Source organism: Vipera berus, assembly GCF_964194415.1.
Source record: "Vipera berus genome assembly, chromosome: 3".
Classification (NCBI taxonomy): Eukaryota; Metazoa; Chordata; class Lepidosauria; order Squamata; family Viperidae; genus Vipera; species Vipera berus.
The window spans coordinates 212446067-212468695 of NC_138204.1; the positions used below are offsets into that span (position 1 = coordinate 212446067).

At 41.9% G+C, this 22629-nt stretch overlaps 1 protein-coding gene across 2 annotated transcripts in view; it reads right to left on the bottom strand.

Annotated features, from left to right (window-relative positions):
* The window catches only part of PTK2 (protein tyrosine kinase 2), a 265648-nt gene extending 243544 nt beyond the window's left edge, over positions 1-22104 (bottom strand). Inside the window, exons 1-2 of one of the 2 annotated variants that reach the window (XM_081323024.1) lie at positions 21905-22069; positions 14295-14426 (exon numbers count right to left, since the gene is read on the bottom strand). The gene's annotated coding sequence lies outside the window, so the exon portion shown is untranslated. Of the gene's footprint in view, positions 1-14294; positions 14427-21904 lie in introns of both variants that reach the window. The other variant, XM_081323023.1, reaches the window with a different exon arrangement.
* Between the last annotated feature and the right edge of the window lie 525 nt (positions 22105-22629).

Consider the following 22629-nt stretch of genomic DNA (forward strand, 5'->3'; position numbering starts at 1 on the left):
GGGCCTCCTCAGGGTGCCACCGATCAGAGAATGTCGATTGGTGGCCCCCAGGGGGAGAGCCTTCTCTGTGGGCGCTCCGGAGCTGTGGAATCAGTTACCGGTAGAGCTCCGGATGGCGCCCGATCTTCGCTCCTTTCGTCGCGATCTCAAGACGTTTTTGTTTGTACAAGCCGGCCTAGCCTGATGGGGATTGGTGGGGTTTTTTATTTTTTGTATTCTTAATTTTATCTTTGGGGTTTTATAATTGTATATCAATTGTTTTAAAATTGGGCAATCATTTAATTTCTTTTTAGTATTTGTATTTTGTATTTTACTCTTGCCCTGTGAACCGCCCTGAGTCCTCAGGGAGAAGGGCGGTATAGAAATATTATTAAATTAAATTAAAAAATTAAATTAAGTGGGTTTTGGGTGACAGTTTGAGCACTCGGACTCTAAAAGGTTCGCCATAACTGGTATAGGGTTTCCTTCCTGAGCAGGGGGTTGGACTAGAAGCAGGGGGGTTGGACTAGAAGACCTCCTTCGAACATTATTATTATTATTATTATTATTATTATTATTATTATTATTATTATTATTATTATTATTATTACTATTATTATTATTACTATTATTGTTGTTGTTGTTGTTTTGTATAAAAATGAAAGTAAAGCAATCTGGCACTTTAAATGTAGTTTTTGCACCTTCTTGGAGTTAACATACTACACTACATCAACAGCATTCAACAAACATTCCTATTGGTGCAAGAGCACTCAGTATATTTTTTTGTCAAAGGTTATCTCTCTCGAGACTATTTGTTCCCAATTCTATACTAGATATTTGAAGTCAGGATTTCTCCCACCAAATGCTTTAAGGAAAAATATGGTTTAAAAAGAAATCAAGACTTTATACCTAATGGCACCGACTGTAATTTTTCTACCTTTTCAACACCAGTTTATTATCAGGTTAACATGCAAATCTAAATTACCTTTTTACAGCCTAACACCATAAGCATAACTGTGTGAGAACCACAATCCCCAAAGCAGTAAGCATAGCCATGAAAAAAAAATTGATTTCATTTACAACTTAATTTAAAGTTCAGTATAATTAAACTCATCTTCCTCATCCACATGTTAAATGTATTTTCTCTACTACATTTAAAGTTTTAATTAACAATTTCTGGAAGTTCCAAACGGCCACACCCAAGAGTTTTGAAGGTGCTTCAAACTGTAGTTCCCCAGGCTTGACTTTCTTCTTATTAAAGTTTCCTATCGAGTCATGGAATGTGTCTAAGCCCTAAAGAGAACTCAGACTAAGTTAAAAGAACTTTGAACTAAAGCATCAAATCATGAGAAATGACCACACGTTCCTTAGGCACCCGGCAACTACGCTCTTTCCTTCCAATCAGCCCACTGTTCTCTACCACTCTTTCGTATTTCTTATTTTCAAAGCAAAATATTTGGAGATTAGCCCTCCCTTATGCCAGACTATCAATCCTTAAAATGACTCTTTTCGATATTGACCTAAGCTATATTATTGAATGCCTAGAAATATCTACCAAACCAAGTTTATTAGGTTTCTTACTATCCCTGATGTTTCCATACTTCCGATACTGAAAATTCTTGAATGGATCTTGGGTATAACTAAGAGAGTGAACATATAAAGCAATCGGGTTTACCTACTCCACTTCCCCTCCAACTAAAATGTATTAATAACTTACCAAGCCATCTTAGATAGTAGTTTTTAGATCCAAAATCCAGTTCATGTTACGAAAGTGCTGCCACCGTTCACATAATCAATAGCAACTTTTTCCACATTTAATCAAATCTACAAATTAATCAAACGTGGTATGTATTTCACTCACTTATTTCCCAACTTGACCTACAGTACGCTACTATTAGCTCTCAAATCCCACACTGAGCAATCGTTAGCACGCATGATGTGCCAAATGCAAAAAAAAAGGCAATATTCAATTACCCATAGAGGAAACCTCAGGAGTTTCCCATGACAGGATGGCTAGACAGCTAGACACCTTAGATAGCAGAACAGAAGAAATTTGGGCATGACTAAGATTTTACAGTTCTGTCGGTTCAATCTAAGGAAATGATTAGGCCCCATCTTTAGATATTAAGACTTGGTAGCACAAGAGCCAGATGGCAAACAACGAAAGCACCCACCCTTGTGCTTTTTGTACAGAAATGACAATGAAGGGCTTGTATGCAAAAGAGATGGAATTTGCATCACAAGGGCAAAACTCTATTTCCCCTATTTCAATAATGTGGACTAGGTGCTTGGTCAGTTCAGCCGATCAGCTCTGGTTAACTAATGTTCCCCACAAAGATGCTCAGCTGCATCTAGCCCAGGGCTTTTCAACCAGTGGTATGGGTATCACCTGTGGTACATTGGCACCTGGCAGGTGGTACGCGACCATCCTAGAAAAGTAGCCTTGGAGGGGAATGAGCTGAACCGGTGGCAGCACCGCACAAGCCTGAGCGAGAGACGGCTGGAGCTGCAGGGCTATCAGGGCTCAGCGGAAGCGCCAGGATCCAGCTGGAGCTCGGCGCTGATCCTGGCGCTTCTGAGCCCAGAAGAATCGCCGATCAGCTGGAATGTTGCAGCATCTCCAGGTCTTGTGATTTACATTCAGATGCTTGGCAACTGATTCATATTTATGACGGTCAGTATGTCCCAGTGTCATGTGAAGTGACCAAAACCTGCTGCAACCATCCAGCAGACGGGGGGGGAATAAAAACCAAATACCCCCCCACCCCCGCTGCCAACAATGAAAACCTCGGACAGGAGGAAGAGCGCCACCGGGCAGGCAGGCAGGTGTCTTGCTCAGCTGTGGCTTGGGGGGCACTTTTTTCAGTGCCATTGTAACTTCGAACAGTCACTAAGCGAACTGTTGTAAGTCGAGGACTACCTGTACTTCATCACTTTTTTCCCTTTTGGGGGGGTCATCAAGTTTTTGACACCTTGCTAGGTGACTGGTGGTACTCAGATGTTGCCATATCCTAAAAGTGGTACAATGGGTGAAAAGATTGAAAAGCCCTGATCTAGAGAAGTACAGATTCCTCCGTACAAGGAGCGATCTAGCCTCATTAAAGGAAACTACAGGTAGTCCTCGACTTACAACAGTTCATTTAGTGACCGGTCAAAGTTACAACAGCACTGAAAAAAGTGGTTTATGACCATTTTTTACACTTACAACCGTTGCTGCATCCCCATGGTCACATGATCAAAATTCGGATGTTTGGCAACCGGCTCATATTTATGACGGTTCCAGTGTCCCGGAGGTCCTGTGAACCCGTTTTGCGAACATCTGACAAGCAAAGCCCGTGGGGAAGCCAGATTCATTTAACAACCCTGTTAGTAACTTAACAACTGCAGTGATTCACTGAACCAACTATGGCACAAAGCTTGTAAAATGGGGCAAAATTCACTTCACAAATGTTTCACTTACCAACAAAAATGCTGGGCTCAATTGTACAGTGTGTGTGTGTGTGTGTGTGTGTGTGTGTGTGTGTCCCTCTCCCTCTCTCTCACCAGAAGTTTGGACAAATAAAAATGGATCTTAAATTATAAGGACAACTTCCTGTAAAATTATACAGCAACAGAACAGACTGTTTTAAAAGGTAGCTCATCTTTTACTGAAAATGTTTGAACCAAGAGTGGATGGTCTTCTCCTGGGGATGCAATAGAAGTGGATCACTGCACTAGCAACAGCCTAGAGCAGGGGTGTCCAATCTTGGCAACTTTAAGCCACTGCTGACTGAGGAATTCTGGGAATTGAAGTCCACAGGTCTGGCCAAGGTTGGATGCCCCTGGGCTACAAGATTTCCAAAGTTCCTTACTATAATTGAATTCTACAATTCTAGGATGCTTCATCCTGCTCCTGTTGATAGATGGATGGATGGATGGATGGATGGATGGATGGATGGATGGATGGATAGATAGATAGATAGATAGATAGATAGATAGATAGAGCTTTGTCATTTTTTCCTGTGGGTACAATGGCACACACTAAAAATGAAATTTAGTTGCTTGCTTTCAAAGTGTACACATAACACAAATTTAAACATACTATACTATACAACATATGTATATTTATTTATTTATTTATTGATGGGATTTATATCCCGCCCTATCTCCCGAAGGACTCAGGGCGGCTAACAACAAAACATATAATAAGTACAGAAATCAAGATAAAAATGAAATTGAGAACATCAGTGCAATAAATTAAAATTAGAGAATTTAAAAAATGAATTAAAAATACTAAATATAAATTAATTAAAATGCCTGTCAGTCTAGGTCAGCCTGGTGGAACAGGTGTGTTTTGAGGCCGCGGCGAAAGGATTGGAGGTTTAGATCTACCTCCTTACATGTAAGTAACATATAAATATTAATCACCGTCCATCTTGAATACATAACAGGAGGAGGAAGCTTGAGAGTTCACAAGGTTAATATTGTACGTAACAAAACTGTGACTGAATCTGGATGTTCTGCTATGGATACCACGAAGCCCCCTCCTCCCAGAAGGTAACAAGGAAAACAAGTCGTGAAGAGGATATGTAGTGTTGTATAGTGTCTAGTAGATCTCTACTAGGCGGCTGACATGCTGAATAACGCCTGGCTACAAAAGCAGACAAGATGAAAGCCAAGAAGCCAAAGCTTAATCCAGGCAAAACACAGTTGTTAGGGAATAGTTTACCTGCCCAGATGATGTTAGTTAAATGTGATTTGCAGAATATTCCATGAACAAGCTGTTCTGTTCCCAGAATAGCTAATTTCAAGTAGTCTGTATCCAAGTCAGAACAAGCAAGCTTCAGAGAGTGTATTATTTCACTAAAATGTGGAGGAATTTCAGAAATATTTCTGAATTTGGGTGATTTTGGTTTGGTTTGGTTTGTGCAACTGCGATTGGAATTTTTCATGTGTTTTGCAACTGGAGTTATTATTCTTCACATTCTCCTCTTTAGGCCAGTACAACAGGTGGGATCAATCATGTCCATAATGCTACTGCGTTAATCTTGGAGGACAGAGATCACAGTGGAGTTATAGAGCCAACCAAGAGGATTTAAGGAGCCCTTGACACAGAGGCAGCGTTTCTAACTCTTGCCTTTGGAGAAAGATTGACTGAAGTGTAAGCCATAAATTACTGAAAGGGACAGCTGGACTAGTAATTCTGCTGGACTGAGGGTGACCGGTACTAAGTATTGGGATACTATCTGCCCCTGAAGTGTCTTTCACAGATCCAAGCCCATTTATTTTAGGTTATTTTTTGATTTAGATTGAGTTTTCCCTTAGTGTAGTATGGTGACCGGTGGGATTCACTGGATAGAGAAAAATTCCTTGACCCCCCCCACCCCCACCCCTTCCTTGCACTTTTTATGTTAAAAGAGCATTCCACTCCTTCACCCCCAGCCTTCCCTCCAAATATTTGTAAGGATTATTCCAATTAATTTCTAGTCTGCTGGCCCTCGTAGCACTTCTACACACTCAATTTATATTCATTGATATAATTTAATTAAGGCACAGTCCAGCTTCCAAACCAAATCTGGACAGCTCACAGTATAATGAGTAAGAAAAATGCAAAACAAAACAAAACAAGATGGAATCGGGTCACCCAGTGCAAAAACCCATCTAACCAAGACACTCCCCATTCCACCTAAAGCTAGGCCTGGAAATTAACCAGGACTTCCAAGGCTTTGAATTCTGTCTCAAAATAAGATCTGAAATTAAAATTGTCCCATCCTCCAAAGCATTAGGCAATACATGGCTAGAAGAGTTAGGCTAGACTGTGAGAGAGAAAGTAATGCTATGGTTTACTGGTCAAGGCAGGTAAAGCAACTACATAACTTGTTGAATTTTAGAATCATGTCCACTTCTGAGACAACAATGGCCTCACCAGGTATAAATATATAGCACAGCCTTGAAAATGTTCTGGCCAGCAGCATATCAGGACAGGAGAAAAAAAAAGATGAGTATTCTTCCATACATTGCACATTACCTGACTCCCTAGAAGTCAAGTAAATCCTTTTCCTTTTTTGGGTAAGGAAAATTATCAGAATAATTCTTATGATGAAGTATTGGTCCTCATCAGGTTAAGATGTGTGACCTTCAAAAGAAAAGCAGAAAGAACGCTAGAGGCAACATCAAAGATATGGTTGTGAATGTTGAATGTAAAACTGTGCTTAAATTCACCCAAAAGTGATGAAGTATAAATGTACAGCAGCACATGCTAGCTTGCTTAACTGCATGCATTTGGGTTTTATTGCTTTTTATGTATTTTAACTTATTGTTATAGTTCTTGGGCATCTTGTTTAATCTCTTTTAATTTTTGTATTCTTGTCTTTTAACATGTATTGCCCTGTTCACCGCCCTGAGTCCTTCGGGAGAAGGGCGGTATACAAATAAAATTATTATTATTATTAATTATTATTATTATTATTATTATTATTATTATTATTATTATTATTATTATTATTATTATTATTATTATTATTATTATTATATGGATGTCTCTGGTTCCTGCTGAAACTGAGATTCAATATGCCTTTATATGTAAAATGAGCATATTCCTCTTTAAAAAAAAATATTGAAAACTCCATAATTTATAGGACAGAAGGCCACATGCAGTGAGACCATGAATAGCTAAACTCAGCAAGTCATCATCAACACAATCCAATTATCTTTTCCCAAAAGTTCTGTGTTTTGATTTTCTCTTTTTGCAATTGTTGACCTTGTTACCATTCTTTCCTAATCGCATTCTGTGTAATCTGTCATGCCCTTTTATTTGTGGATATTTGAGAACGCAGGAGTGTCTGGCTAGCCTGCTAAACGTCTGGGGAGTAGAAAATGCAGGTGTGCTCTCTATCTCTTTGTGGGTTTGTGTACTGTTGATGCAGTCCACATTTTATTTTGCTGCAAAGGAAGGTTTGAACCGGCCGGTTTGATCTGCTTCCTGCTATTCTTCTATCTTTCAAATGTAAAAAAAAAGTTTTTTTAAAGCAAGGATCTATGCATAATACATTACTTTTTTTATGCTGTGTCCCACAGAAAACGATTGAGGATGCCAGTGTAATCTATCTTTAGGATTTAAATGCTGACGGTCCAGCAGAAAGGGACGGGGGAGGGTTCTGAGACATAGACCTCTCACCTTGCTAGCAATAGATTCTTTCTTTTTTGCTCATGTTCATTCTTCCAGAGCAGAAACCACAATTATTTCATTTGTTTTTAGCAATTAACCAGAAAAAGAAGGGGGGGAAAAGGGGGGGAGCAAATCTGCAGGTGAATTTTTAAATATTGGAATTGGTAGAGACAGCCCTCATACTGTCCAAAGACATGTTCAGGCATGGATACCACAGATTTTGATAAGTGTAGTTTGTTTTAACATAATATGTTAAAAACCTTTTAATGTACTGGTGACAATTAAATTAATATTTTCTGGCAGAACAGCCTCCTGCCCTGGAGGATATAATTAACTGAGTTTTATCTTATGTGAGAGAGCAAGAACACAGGGAGCTTCACACTCCATACAGTTAGAACGTGTTCGTGGCAAATGGCTCAAGGAAGACTATAGCTAAGGCAGGGGTAGGCAACCTCGGCTCTTTTATGACTCATGGACTTCAACTCCCAGAATTCCTGAGTCAGCTGACTCAGGAATTCTGGGAGTTGAAGTCCATGAGTCATAAAAGAGCCGAGGTTGCCTACCCCTGAGCTAAGGCTACCAGATCTGGGCCACAAAAATCCAAATAAACTTTAGTTTTTGCTGCAAACGGTATACAGTCTTCTGCAAACGGTATACAAATAATAAAATATTTGCTACTGATATCAATAGCATATTGAGAGTCCTTTCTACCTAATTCTTCAACCATCCCGACCAACATTATCTGTACAACCTGAACAGCTTTAATATACTACTTTCCCACACCTCAAGAACAAAAGTAAAAGTAACTAAGTAGCTTATCCAGATGTGTGTGTGCGCGTGTGCGTGATTTTAATCACTTAAGATAAAAGGCTACAAACTCAAATTGCTTCACCCACAATAGGTTTCATATTACTTCTAACCTGGCTTTGTTGTGAATAATATAAAAATATTTTAGATACAAGTCCATTTCTTCAGCGCAGCAATCCACATTCAAAAGGTTACAAAAGGTATTTTAATGCTCGTCTTCAGCATTAATTCAAATTATTTGAATCTTGGTTTTCTGAGTTAAAAAAAAAAACCAGAGAGAGGCTGGCTTCAGAATTAAAACTATATAGAAGTGTTGTGAAAGTATTTGAAGAGGATACAGTGTTTCATGAATTACACAAACATCAGTGAAGCATTCTTCCTTGGACCATTAAAGCAGCCACATCCTCTAAAAGGCTCCACTTAAGGGTCAGTCAGTCCCAGTGGAACTGTTGTCTGAATGGGCACATAATATGCAAACAATCAGGGAAAGCCTTCAAAACATCTGCATTAAGCTTTCTGCAAAGCACAGGTGCTCTAATGCAGGGGTCCTCAACCTTGGCAACTTTAAGACTTGTGGACTTCAACTCCCAGAATTCCTCAGCCAGCAGAGCTGGCTGAGGAATTCTGGGAGTTGAAGTCCACAAGTTTTAAAAGTTGCCAAGGTTGAGGACCCCTGTTCTAATGTTTCAAGGAGGCGTGCTTGCTCATTGCCACTGCACTCTGTGAAACAGCCAGGCTACACCCCATTTCTTAACAGGTGGCAACACCTGGCTGACCTCATAAAGAAAACAACACGTCCACGAAGGGGTCATAAGTCAAGCTCAAAATGGAGACTTTACTGTACCACAAACAGAAATCCTAGAAGATAGGTTTCAAAAGTATTCATTAAGGATGTTACTATAGAACTACACATTCAATACTTGTGAAAATAATTCAGTTTTGAAAATCCATAATTATACCAATAGAGGAGATAATAAAATAAAGACTGCATTTTAACTTTAGACAATAAACATTTTAAAAGACGGAATCAGAGAACAATATGAAAAGCTTTGTTCTCTGGTTGACAACAAAAGCTTCCTTGTTAATAACACAGCTGTCTCTATTCATCTACACAGGCACACTATTAGTAACACAGGTGTCATCAAACTGCTACAATAATTTACACATTACACTTGAGTAACCTGATCATTAAAAGCCTAATTAATATGCAATTATATCCTTAGTCCAGCAATCACTCTTTTACCCATTTTGTCATTAGATGAATCCAGACCGACACAATTGATGAGGACTAGACAAAACCAATAAATACAAGAGTCACCCTACTCTGTGTCAAATCAGTTTAAAGTTAATGGTGGCCTTCTTTGGGGAGGGAGGCAATGCATTACTATTAGCCATTTCCAAGCAGTTCTCTGGAAAAAAAAGTCAGTTTTTGGCCTCCAGTCCGAAAAACTGAAGAAACAGCACAAACTTCTTTTTACAGATTTACCGCGTAACAGAGTGAGCGCCTGTTACTCGTCCCAGCTTCTGCCAACCTAGCAGTTCGAAAGCACGTAAAAATGCAAGTAGAAAAATAGGGACCATTACGGTGGGAAGGTAACAGCGTTCTGTGCGCCTTTGGCATCTAGTCATGCCAGCCACATGACCACGGAGACGTCCTCGGACAAGCGCTGGCTCTTCGGCTTTGAAACGGAGATGAGCACCGGCCCCTAGAGTCGGAAATGACTAGCACACATGTGCGGGGGAACCTTTACCTTTACCTTTATCAATAACAAAGCAATTGTAATTAGGACTCAGTTCCTTACTCTGCTCTGTTGTAGCCATTGTTACTATTCCTATATTCAAATATGCTAGGAATAACAAACATATGCATTGCAGAATGGTCTTCTAAAATAAAAAGATAAAGGATGGCACAGAAGGCATGAGGAACTCACCATCGTGTAAATGTACAGTGGGCCAAGTGGAAGAAAATTCTTCACTGGCCTAAATAGAAAAGACTTCTACAAAAAAATAAACAGTGCTTAATGACACAATTTTACCAATTTTAAATGGTTTGGTTTAATTTATTTACTATACTTGCATAGTCTCCCATGTCATAAAAGTGACTGGTAGGTTAATATCATAAAATGGATCAATACAATAACAGAATGCAATACAATAAACTCAACAAAACAAAAAAAAACAGAAAGTAACTATTGAAAATTAACTTATCAGCTCAAAGACATTTAATTCACTACGTTTTGACTTCCATGCCTGAGAGAAAAGCCAGCCCTATTCCAAGAGCCTAAATGGACTCCCGAAGATGGTAGAGGACAGGAAGGCCTGGAGGTACGTTGTCCATGGGGTCACGATGGGTCTGACACGACTTCACAACTAACAACAACAACAAATTCCAGCAAGATTGAGGATAAATTAATCTTTGAAGGAACTGTGAAATATTAAATAGTACCCCACTCAATATTTGAACAAAATCTGTGTTTCTTTTAGATTAAGTCCTAGATTAAGTAACCAGTAAAATGTTTCAGTATTTTACACGCTAGTTAAACCATGTAAAAAAGGAAAGCAATTTTGACCAAAAAATTTTTTTAAAAAAAAATATTCAAGGGGGAACTACCGGTATTTATTTCTCAGAAGCAATTTAAAAATAAGTTAGCAAGAGAGGAATCAAAAATCACAATATGAATACACTTCCTTCCTTCACATCCTCTTAAAAGTTAAACAAATGAGTGTCACATGTATAATGCTATCCAGTGGTGGGATTCATATATGTGAACAACCGGTTCTCTGTGTGGATGCCGCTTCCAGAAGTCCATTCTGGGCCTGGGCGACAAAAAATTAGCTACCAGTTCTGCCAAAACTGGTGCGAACTGGCTGAATCCCACCGCTGATACTATCCATGTTACACAGGAAGAATTTCATTTCAACAGCAGTGGTGGAAGGCTCTGTGCTTCCGAAAGACAATGTTCTTGATATACCATCACAAAGCCCATTCTGCTATAGAAACACCTGTCTACTTCCCAGTTTTTTAGTATCCGTGTGACTGCATAAAAAACAGAATGTCAAATGACATACGAATCACACAATAGATGTTTATATTTCCTCCTTCCCATTTAGCTATATGATTTAATATTTCCCACCTCTGATTAATTAATTTGTCAACCTATTAAATCTATTTTTCAAGCCTGTATATAGGTTTACTGCTGATTTTCTAATTCTGTTTGCCTGGATGTCTAAGTTTATTCCATGGATTACAATAGCGTAGATTATTTCCATTTTCTTTTTAAATTGCTAATGACAACATTAAGATGAATAAATGCAGAAGAGCCTCAAACTGAGAATACAAACACATCGAAAGTTTATGTTTTATTATTGAAATCAAGTACTTTTCTCTTTTTTTTCTTTACTTGCTTGCTGCCTATGTTGTTTCTGGTCTTTTACCATAAAGAAATAATTAGAATTTATTACTTGATCTATGCCGGGGGTCTTCAAACTTGGCCCTTTTACGACTAGTGGACTTCAGACACTACAGGGCACCCACTTTATAGAACTTTCCTATGTTTGAAATCTATGAGATCCGATGGCTGTTGCAATCCATAAAAGACTTGCCTGTTACGTACTTTGCGATGACCTAACTTTCACTGCTCACAAAAAAGGGGGAAAAATATGACTCACTGGTTCAGTTACATTTTCTCCACTGACCTTGCTTTCTCTGGCCTCTTGCCTGACCATTCCCTCAAGCTGTCTCTATTAAGTCTCCTTTAAAAAGAAATATCCTGAAGTACCATCAAGGGCAAGGCTCTCATAAACATTTGCGTCAATATCCCACATTGTTGTTCCCGCCCACCATCTCCCCTTCGAAATTTCTATCTGATTAGCATTGAAAGCGACTCCGCGAACATCACCATTATAGAAGTACAGGGAGTCCTTGACTTACATTCACTGGCCGTTCGAGGTTACACCGGCACTGAAAAAATTGACTTATCACCATTTTCATACTTGCCACTGTTGCAGCACAGACAGGGACAACTCGCCACGGGACAATGTAACAATTCAATTCAATTATTTAAAATAAATTTAAAAAATAATTTTTGTCATTCACGTTTCATTCTGTTCCTCCTTTTGCTTCCTTTCTTTAATGATTCTTTTCCACCAATAGAATAGAATAGAATAGAATAGAATAGAATAGAATAGAATAGAATAGAATAGAATAGAATAGAATAGAATCAGAATCAGAATCAGAAAAAGGGGACCTTGGAGGTCTTCTAGACCAGCCCCCTGCTCAAGCAGGAGAACCTGTACTGTCTCAGACAGGTGACTGTCCAGTCTCTTCTTAAAAAACCTCCAGTGATGGAGCGCCCACAATTTCTGGTGGCAAGCTGTTCCACTGGTTACTTGTCCTCATTGTCAGGAAGTTTCTCCTTAATTCCAGGCTGCTTCTCTCTTTGGTTGTGGTGAACTGGCTGTGGCGAATTGTCACAGACCCACTGCAACATCCCCATGGTCACACAATCAAAATCCGGATGCTTGGCACTTGGGCCAGAGGAACACCTACAATGCCCTGTGAGGAATATTCGCCGATCAACTTGCTCAGAATCACCCTGAACTAGATTCCAGTCTCAAATCCAGTAAGCGGACTAAAATATGGTTATTTCCTAGTTATCTGGGAAAAGTTCAAACCCGCTGGTCCCGAGGATGCTGTGTTCTAGATCCATATGCCTCCTAAAACCTCCCAAGGAACGACAGGTATTTGGGCCTAGTGGCTGTGGCTAAATAGATGAGGAGTAATTTGCTCAAGCCTGCAAGACTGAGTAGCTGTGGCTTTGGGACTCCCATTCCCCCTGATCAGGGTCTGAGATTCTGAATGGGGTTAGCATGCCTTCAAGCAGAGCAGGTATGCAGTTTAGGAGTCCTTCTAGAAGATTGTTGTCAGCTCCTGTTCAAAGAGCATAGGGCAACCATGACTCAGAGAGCCTTTGCATAAATTCATCTTATAGGTCAAATGCACCTGTTCCATCACCTGGGGGCCCTTCTCATAGTAGTTACTCAAGATTTGTCACCCCTCCCCCACGTCTGCATTAGTGCAATCTACTCTATCTGGACTGCCTATGAAGACCTGAGAAGCTACAGCTGGTCCAGAATTCAGCAACACAAATACTTATGGGCATGCCTTCGCACACCCATATAACACGGTTACTTTGTGAGCTACACTGGCTCCCAGGAGGCTTCCCCATTTAATTTAAGGTGCTGACCGTCATCTATAAGGATCTTTTCAACGCATAAGTTCATCTGAGGGCTCCTTGATGCTCTCTGAGCTTGCTTGTTTTCTTGCAGACGGTTCATTAACCAAACGAGGTAACATCATCACTGCTGGCTAATCATCAACAACTAGGACACAGGTCTGCAACCCGCGGCTCCGGAGCCACATGCGGCTCTTTCAGCCATCTCCTGCGGCTCCCAGTCTTCTGCCATGTGCAGTCCAAAAAAAAAGTGGGACTAAAAAAGTTCAACCAATCAATTCAAATATGCAGGGTAGGTGCATATCTCGCCTTGGCTCCACTCTTCAGTCAAACCCTGTTCTGCACATGTGTGCATGTACGCGCACGCGCACACATTTTTTTGCGGCTCCCAGTTTTTCCTTTTGTGAGGGAATAGGTTCTGAGTGGCTCTTTCACTGTTTCAGGTTGCTGACCCCTGAACTAGGATGTTACCTCGGTTGGGTCATGAAACGTCCGCAAGAAAACAAGCAAGCTCACAGAGCACCAAGGAGTCCTCATTTCATTCCTGAGCTACAAATATTCTCCTTCATCGGTGCATTCTCCTTTATTTGGCGAGACTCGTCTCCAGTTATTCCGCTTGTCCCATAAGATTTGACAGTATAGCATGCTCGGGGTCATTTCTATCAAACAATAATATTCAACCGGATTCAGAACACATGCCTTCTCTATCATGGAACTAATCTCTCTTAATATTTTAATGGTCCAACCCTGCTGAACTATCACAAGTCTTGCAGCCTTCTTTCCCTTGGTCAGTGGGCTTGGCTGTGTGTGTGAACCCATCTTGGTGATAACTGTGTGCCTTTGAGTTACCCCAAGTGAGATCTGCTGTTTTTGTCAGGACTATCTTTAGATTGTTAGCCATCCAAAGTCATAAAGCGACTTATATGTGGGCAGCCATATAAATGTAAGTAATAAATAATTTACATTTTATGAGGATTTAAACCATTTTCCATAAGACCACCAACATGCTTTCTACATAACCATCACAACAGCTTATTTTTGTCAGAAAAGACATGCCCTGAAAACAGCATATCGGATAGAATTTTAAATCTGAACAGATATTGTGCAACTTCTTCATAGTGACTTACAGATGACAAGGCCTTCCACCAGCAGAGAAGACACAATTCTGAATTCAGCAGGCAGACTTAGCAAAGTTATTCGGTCACCTTTTCTCATTTCTTTCTTTGGATCTTGTGGAGAATTGTATGTTTTTGTAGTAACTAAACAGGAACTGATGTTTACATTTTGAATGAAGTCATCCTCCGGTCAGTAAGCCTTTGTGACATCTTTTCAAAGAAGCTACTTTTAGCACTGTAAAATCTATTTTAAAAAATAGCTGGCTACAGATATTGGAAGCATTCCAAAGGAGAAGCTACACAAGAAAATCTAATTTTAGCTACATATAATTAAATAATAAAGATAGGGAAAAATCAATTTCACTTATGGCTAACTTTTCCTAATAAATACTATTTAAAATGTAACACTATCCCAAATATTAATAAGAACAAATCTAACAACAGAAAACATAATAGCACCTTCTATATAATTCTGAAAGATTTGTCCCAGCTCCCTGCTGTTGAATACTTTTAAAACTGGAAAGAATAGGAACTTTTCAGGCTTTATCCACAAAGAGAAATACAATATGCCATACACACACACACACACACACACACACACACACACACACACACAAAATACAAGAGATATACTGTCTCAATTTATTATCCTTAATGGAGTATTTATAAGCTAGAAAATAAATTAACAGCCCTGTTACTTTTTCTATAATGAATTTAAAAAAATAGAAAAGATTATTCCAAATTAATGAGTTCAGTATTATGACATTTTTTTTACAAACAAACATTCAGTCAGCTATGCTTTTCTACTTAATTTCAAGGGCCCTGGAATTAGAATTACCAAGTAAAGGCAAAAAGATGCTTTGATTGCACCGAGGCATGAATTGCAGCACATTGCCTTCAGCGCCTTAAGGCAAGTGTCCACACAGCTGTACTGCATTCTTTGCATTTCCAAAGGTACCTTCCTGCCTTTGAATCTGAAGTCACTGCACCGTCCTACTATTTTCCAGTTACCTGGCTCTAATTTACACCCCAGTGTGATTACATTTAAGGCAGAATTCAATATGGACTGCAAAATCAGAAAATTCTGATTCTAAGCAGCTGACACTAGAGAAAACAGAAATGGCAGTACCTCTTTAATATAATGCCAGAGATTCTCTGAAATTATATACGGACTGAAAATGAATCTATAACGTTTCCAACATTGGTATTATTGTTATATGTCATCACTGTCGCTGACTAAACCAGGGTAGGCAACCTTGGCTCTTTTATGACTGGTGGACTTCAACTCCCAAAATTCCTGAGCCAGCATGGCTCAGCTTGGAAACCTCTCCCTTTCCCCTCAGCATGGCTGGCTCAGGATTTCTGGGAGTTGAAGTCCACGAGTCATAAAAGAGCCAAGGTTGCCTACCCCTGGACTAACAAATTTGCTGATGCTAGAAGCCAAGACAAGTTTCAAAGAGAAATACAAAACCACCAAAAGGAAAAAAAATGCACTGTATTCCCTGTGCTTCCCTTTTCATCTTCCTATCCTTGCCAGCTACAGTGTCATTTACAAGTAGTCCTTGATTTACAACAGTTCATTTAGTAACCGTTCAAAGTTAAAACGGTTGCAAAGTAACATGACTGTTTTTCACACTTTTGACCGTTACAGCATCCCCATGATCACGTGATCAAAATTCAGGCCCTTGGCAGTTGCAGCGTCCAGGGATCACGCAAACCCCTTTTGCAACCTTCTGACCAGCAAAGTCAATGGGGAAGCCAGACTCACTTCACAACAGTATTGCTAACTTAACAGCAGCAGCTATTCATTTAACAACTGTGGCAAAAAAGGTTGTAAAATGGGGCAATATTCACTTAACTGTCTCACATAGCAACATAAACCTCTGGGCTCAATTGTAGTCTTAAGTCGAGAACTACCAGTGTTGTTGTTGTTGTTAGTTGCGAAGTCGTGTCCGACCCATCGCGACCCTATGGACAATGTTCCTCCAGGCCTTCCTGTCCTCTACCATCTTCTGGAGTCCATCTAAGCTCACTCCTACTGCTTCAATGACTCCATCCAGCCACCTCATTCTCTGTCGTCCCCTTCTTCTATTGCCCTCGATCTTTCCCAGCATTAGGCTCTTCTCCAGTGAGTCCTTCCTTCTCATTAGGTGGCCAAAGTATTTGAGTTTTAGCTTCAGGATCTGGCCTTCTAAAGAGCAGTCAGGGTTGATCTCCTCTAGGACTGACCGGTTTGATCGCCTTGCGGTCCAAGGAACTCGCAGGAGTCTTCTCCAGCACCACAGTTCAAAGGCTTCAATTCTTTGGCGCTCAGCCTTTCTTATGGTCCAGCTTTCACTGCCATACATTGCAACTGGGAAGACCATAGCCTTGACTATACGCACTTTTGTTGACAGGGTGATGTCTCTGCTTTTTAGTGTGCTGTCTAGATTTGCCATGGCTTTCCTCCCCAGGAGCGAGCGTCTTTTAATTTCTTGGCTACAGTCTCCATCTGCAGTGATCTTGGAGCCCAGGAAAATAAAATCTGTCACTACTTCCATTTCTTCCCCATCTATTTGCCAGGAATTGAGAGGTACTACCAGTACCGCATCATATCTACAGTCTACAATTCAGAGTATGTTAAAACTAGAGAAAAATGTTTTCTACAAAAGAGCATTTAAAGCAAGGGTAACTTGTCAACTCTCCCCCCCCCCTCAAAAAACAGCAGTATCTCAAAGTTAACAAAAAGAAGAATTTTTGGAATCTGTTTCTGCTTAAAAGTAGTTTGGCATTAGAGAACTTTTAAATTTGTTTGGGGAATCTTATTTTATCCACCAGACCACAAACAAATGTAACTTGTTTCACTGTCCCCGAGACTAGTTTCAATCAATTCAACCCACTTTTTTCAGCTTAAGAACTGAAGCAAAAGTATTAGGAAGGCTTTAGTACCAAGCTAAGAGTAGGAGGTGCTTCTATCTAGGCCTCTTAATCTTCTTTCTACAATATTGCCAAGACAAAAGCTTTATACCCCATCGCAGAAATATATATATATAGAAGTGTGTGTGTGTGTATATATACACACACACAGTGTATGTATGTATGTGTGTGTATACACACAAACACATGCACGCATATTAATGTTCTGATACAAAAAGAGGATAAATGCTCTTTTGAGTTTCCCCTGAAAAACTAACTATTGTTAATGTACACTTGAGTGACTAAAAGAGCATCAAAAAATTAAATACTGAAAAGTATTTTTTGAAAAACTAAATCAAAAAAGTCCAAAGAAAAAAAAGTACAAAAAGGAGAAGAGTGAAGAACTCAGAATGTCTTAAAATGAAAGCTGCTCATCTGAAGGATAAAAGAAGCAAATTCTCTACGCATTCAGAACTGGACTTAATAGATTGTGTCTCGAAAGTCTACTAAGAACAGACAGACTGAGCAATGACAACAGAACTTAAATTGTTGCCTTCTGATAATTAAAACGCACTGGCAAAGTTATTCAGTTCAGTAATTGCTTCTGCAAAAATACAATTAACTTCTGCACAGGCATTTGATAATAAAATACTTTTCATTAAGAGAAGAAAAAGTAGCATTTGTAGAATGTAAGAGTGGTTTTGGATTCGCTTTCAAAAAATAAAAGCAAGGCTATAAATTAATCTTCCCAATCACTTGGGAAAGGGACAGTTATTTAGGTGGGTACAAAAGAAATGATAATGTAAGAAAGCCCTCCGCTACCTGGTCAAAACTAGAAAAATCCTTACCCCTACAGCCTCCACACTAGAAAGATATGGTATGCAATTATGAGAGGGGCCACGCTAGGCCACATTAAAGTACGGTATTCTCTCTCCTGATTGTGTGCGCGTAACTATAGGCACTTCTGCCAACCTAGCAGTTCGAAAGCACGTAAAAATGCAAGTAGAAAAATAGGGACCACTATGGTGGGAAGGTAACAGCGTTCCGTGCACCTTTGGCGTCTAGTCATGCCGGCCACATGACCACGGAGACGTCCTCGGACAAGCGCTGGCTCTTCGGCTTTGAAACGGAGATGAGCACCGGCCCCTAGAGTCGGAAACGACTAGCACGCATGTGCGGGGGAACCTTTACCTTTAACTATAGGCAATAGCATCTGGTCAACTTGCTTTGACTTACAAGTTAAGCAGAGTTAGACCAAATTAATACTTGGATGGGAAACTATCAGAAATGCCAAAGCTGCAGACTAGATTAAGAAGACACACACACACACCCAAAAATAAATCCCCAAACCATTTATGAAGACAATGCCAGACAATTTCCATACTGCAAGAAAAACTGCATGAATCTGTGTGTGACGTCATCAGGCTCAGCTCAAACATCTTTACTTTTAAAAACTCATCTTTCTGTGGGATGTGGAAACAATCCTTGGTCTTATAAGCTCAAAAGTAATGCCCAATCCTGACATTCTGTCATTCTGTTTTATTGCAGTGATCCAGTCCAGACATAATAAACCCCAGTCTCACACCTTTCCTTTCCAAGAATCAGAAGAAGTCGAGAAAACAAGTTTTTCCAGCTTCCAACATCACGTTGCACTATTATGCCAAAACTAAAAAGAGCTCTGTGGCTGGGTAAAAAACTCAGTAAACAAACCAGACTAAGAAACTAGTTTAAACAAACCATAATTTCTGCATTTTGGTTTTCATAGAAAACATGATTTATTTGAAATTGCAAGTTTCGCATTTCCTTCCCTGGCATGCAAAACAGAAGGAAAAGGAAAGATGGAGCTACAATATTAACCACAACTCCCTCACAGAGCAGGAATCCATGGCTTCCTGTTATGTACAAACTGACCTAATCTCTAGTTGATTATACGCAGGGCAAGAGATCCTATGTTCAAATAACCACAGGATATCCCAGTCCAAACAATACCTTTCTAGGAAGTTAAATCATTATCCAAATTGGCTTCTTACAAGTTCATATTTCTTCATCAGTAAACTCTGCCAGCACTCGGTATAACTTTAGGTTAACATTTAAAAATATGCTAATCTAGCTACAATAATTTTAAAATGTGTGCAAAGCATTCCCTTAATAAGTGACATTCAGAAAATCCCCAACTTGTCTATCAAAACAAAAATAGCAAAGGATTACCACTTATGATTAAAAGGGCTATCCTTAGAAGACACAAAGATTTAGTCTCTTCTGGTTTAAAATGATTAAAATTGGCTCTTAATACCAGGCCATTTCCTTGAAAACAGGATATGATTTCATCACCACTGGACTAAGGTAACCAGGTACAATCAAGAACAAAAGCCCTTAAATACTTAATTAGTTGTGGTGCAGAGAAGGGAATTTTAGCAGGTGCAGTTGTTGCCCATATCAACACAGAAAGCAGCATGGGTCACCAATTCCCCATTCAGTTCATTAAATGCCTAATACTGTCTGGCACTTGGAGCACTTCTGGGGGAATGGAGGACATCTGTGTCCTCTCTTAACCTTTATTCACTGACAGTCTGCTTTATATAAATGATGGCTAGGGCTTTTTAAATCCAATTGTAGTTGGCATCTGTTAACTCCTTGCAAAGGTGTAGGTTGCCTTGAATGTTGAGAAAAATGGAGGAGACGCTGCTGCATAAAAACAAGTTGTAAGAATTGCAGAGACACAGAATCACACCTAATGGTTTCCATCACAGGACCCTGAATATACAAACAGCTATATTAGAGGTACACAATGGAAACAAGTGTTGTCTTGCTAGTTATATATAGACCCAGCACCATTAAGATTTAAGCCAAAAGTTCTAGTATCAGGCCTACAGCAAAAACGAAAGCAGTTGTGACAAGCCGAATAAATTGACCCGAGGGAAGAGGATTAAAAAAGGGCAAGGAAGCAATCATTCATCTTTTGTCATAACTAGAATGAGATTTGCCAGACAACACGACTGAGCAAATTAATATTACCTTCCTTTCTTTTGTGAGCTTAAATAATCTATTTATAAATTTAATCATGCCGTGTATATACTGGTTATTGTTTAAGGATGTTGTTAGGGGAAAGAAAATCTAAACTACTTCCAGATGTGGGATTCAGGGTGGGAAAGGGGATTGGAAAGTTTGCAGTACAGATGTTCATCAACCAACAAACATCGCACTCCAAAATTGCACCCGATAGCATTTTTACTACAGAGCGTTATCTGGACTCAGATCTGACACCAACCGCAAAAGAGCCCAGCATCTATATCAGGTGTGTGTACAGGTAGCCCTCAACTTACAACAGTTCATTTAGTGACTGTTCAAAGCTACTGCACTGAAAAAAAGGGACTTAGGACCATTTTTCACACTTGCAACTGTTGCACGGTCACAGGATCGAAATCTGGCCGCTTGGCAACTGGTTCACATTCATGACCAGGGCTCTTCAAACCTGGCCCTTTTGTGACTTGTGGACTTCAACTCCCAGAATTCCTCAGCCAGGCCAAGGGCCCAGTGTGAAGAAAGACCCCTGTTCATGATGGTCACAGTGTCCAGTGTGTGTGTGTGTGTGTCTGTCTGTCTGTCTGTCTGTCTCTTTCTCTGTATCTCTCACATGATCCCCTTTTGCGACCCTTCTGACAAGCCCCGTCAATGGGGAAAGCGCCAGATTCGCTTGACAATGGGGTTATTAAACTCGACAGCTGCCAGGATTCCCTTCAGAACCGTGGCAAGGAAAGTGGTGAAAAGGGGGCAAAAACTCACTCCAACAAGCGTCTCTCACTCAGCAACAGAAACGCTGGGCTCAGTTGCGGTCGTAAGTCGAGGACTACCCCTGCCGTGTGCCACGGAGCCTATGGGGGGAAAAGGGCCGGGAAGGGAAGGGAAGGGCAGGTAGCCTTCCCCTAGGCCAGGGGTCGGCAACCTCGGCTCTTTTATGACTCGTGGACTTCAACTCCCAGAATTCCTGAGCCAGCATAGCTGGCTCAGGAATTCTGGGAGTTGAAGTCCACGAGTCATAAAAGAGCCGAGGTTGCCGACCCCTGCCCTAGGCAATCCCAGCGATCCGCAACCCTGCAAACGAACCCAAGGCCAGGCAGGGCCAGAGAGAGACGTTCACTAACCGCGGGCAAGCCAAGGCGGCAGGAGAGGGAGTCGAGGCGAAGTTTCAAGCCGGGTCTCTCGGATCCCTCGCCTCGTCCTCGTCCCCGCGGATCAGCCCCGGAGGAGGCAAAGCCAAAAGCGGGGGGGCGTCTGATTTCGCCCGACAAGGCACCGCCGTCCCCGGACGCCTCTTCCCGAGAAAGCGGAGAGTCTCTCTCTCTCTCCTCCGCGGGGAGGCAGAAACCGCCGCCCGCAGAAACCGCCGCCGCTTCCGCTCCGTCTCCCCGAGCGCCCAGGGACGCCGGCCGGCCGCAGCCGGGCCTGCGCCGACCCTGCCCGGCCGGAGGGTCCGCCGCTCCGGAGAGCCGCATTTCCGCCGCCGGCCTCTTTCCCGGGCGGCGGGGCCGAGCAGCCCGAGGGAGCCCGCCGGGAAGGGGCGGCCCGACCCCCCCCCCATTCAAACCCCCCCTCCCCGAAGCGCAGGCGGGGACCCCGCCCGGCTTACCGAGAGGCCCCTGCGGCCGGCGGACCCATAAGGCGCAGCCGCCTCCCTCCCAGCCCGCTTTTCCCCTCAGGCGCCCTCCCTCTCTCCCTCCCTCGCTCACCGGTGCAGCTGGGCGCGCGAGGCGGCGGCGGCGGCCGAGAAGGAGGGACGGACGGACGAGGCGAGGGAGACGCGCCCCCCTCAGGGATGCCCAGCAGCAGCCTCCGCCTCCTCAGCCGGCGCTCCCGCCGTCCCGCCCGGCGGCCGCTTCCCTCGCCTCAGCCGCTGCTTCCCTCAGCCTCTCGCTCCCACTCCACCCCCCTCCCCCCGCTCCTCCCGGCGCGCTGCACGCTGGGAGACGGCGCGGCCGCCCGGCTGGCGCGCGCCCACGAGCCAAGCGAAAATGGCTGCGAGAAGCGGGGAGGGGGAGGGGGGGGCGGGACGCGCGGCGCGAGGGGAGCAGAGGCTCCTCCTCCTTTCTTCTCCTCCTCCTCCTCCTCTTTCTCCTCGCCCCGCCCCTCCTCGCCCCGCCCCGCCCCCCGGTCTTTCGCGCCGAAGGAGCGTTCCGCGGCGTCCCAGCTCTCCCCCCTTCCCTCCCTCCTTCGCCTACAACAGCCCCGCGAGGTAGGCCGAGGGTCCGCGACTTCCCTGAAGAAGTCACGGTGAAGGGTACGAGCGTTAGCGCCGCTTTATAAAAACCCTAGGAAGGCCACACCTGGCATACCGCAGCCAAGGTGGCTCGCCGTACTACGAAACAAGATGTTGAGAGTTCAGGAAAAGAAAAAAAAAATTCAGAGGAGAGCAACTAAGATGATCCAAAACCTGGAGAGCAAAACGTACGAAGAA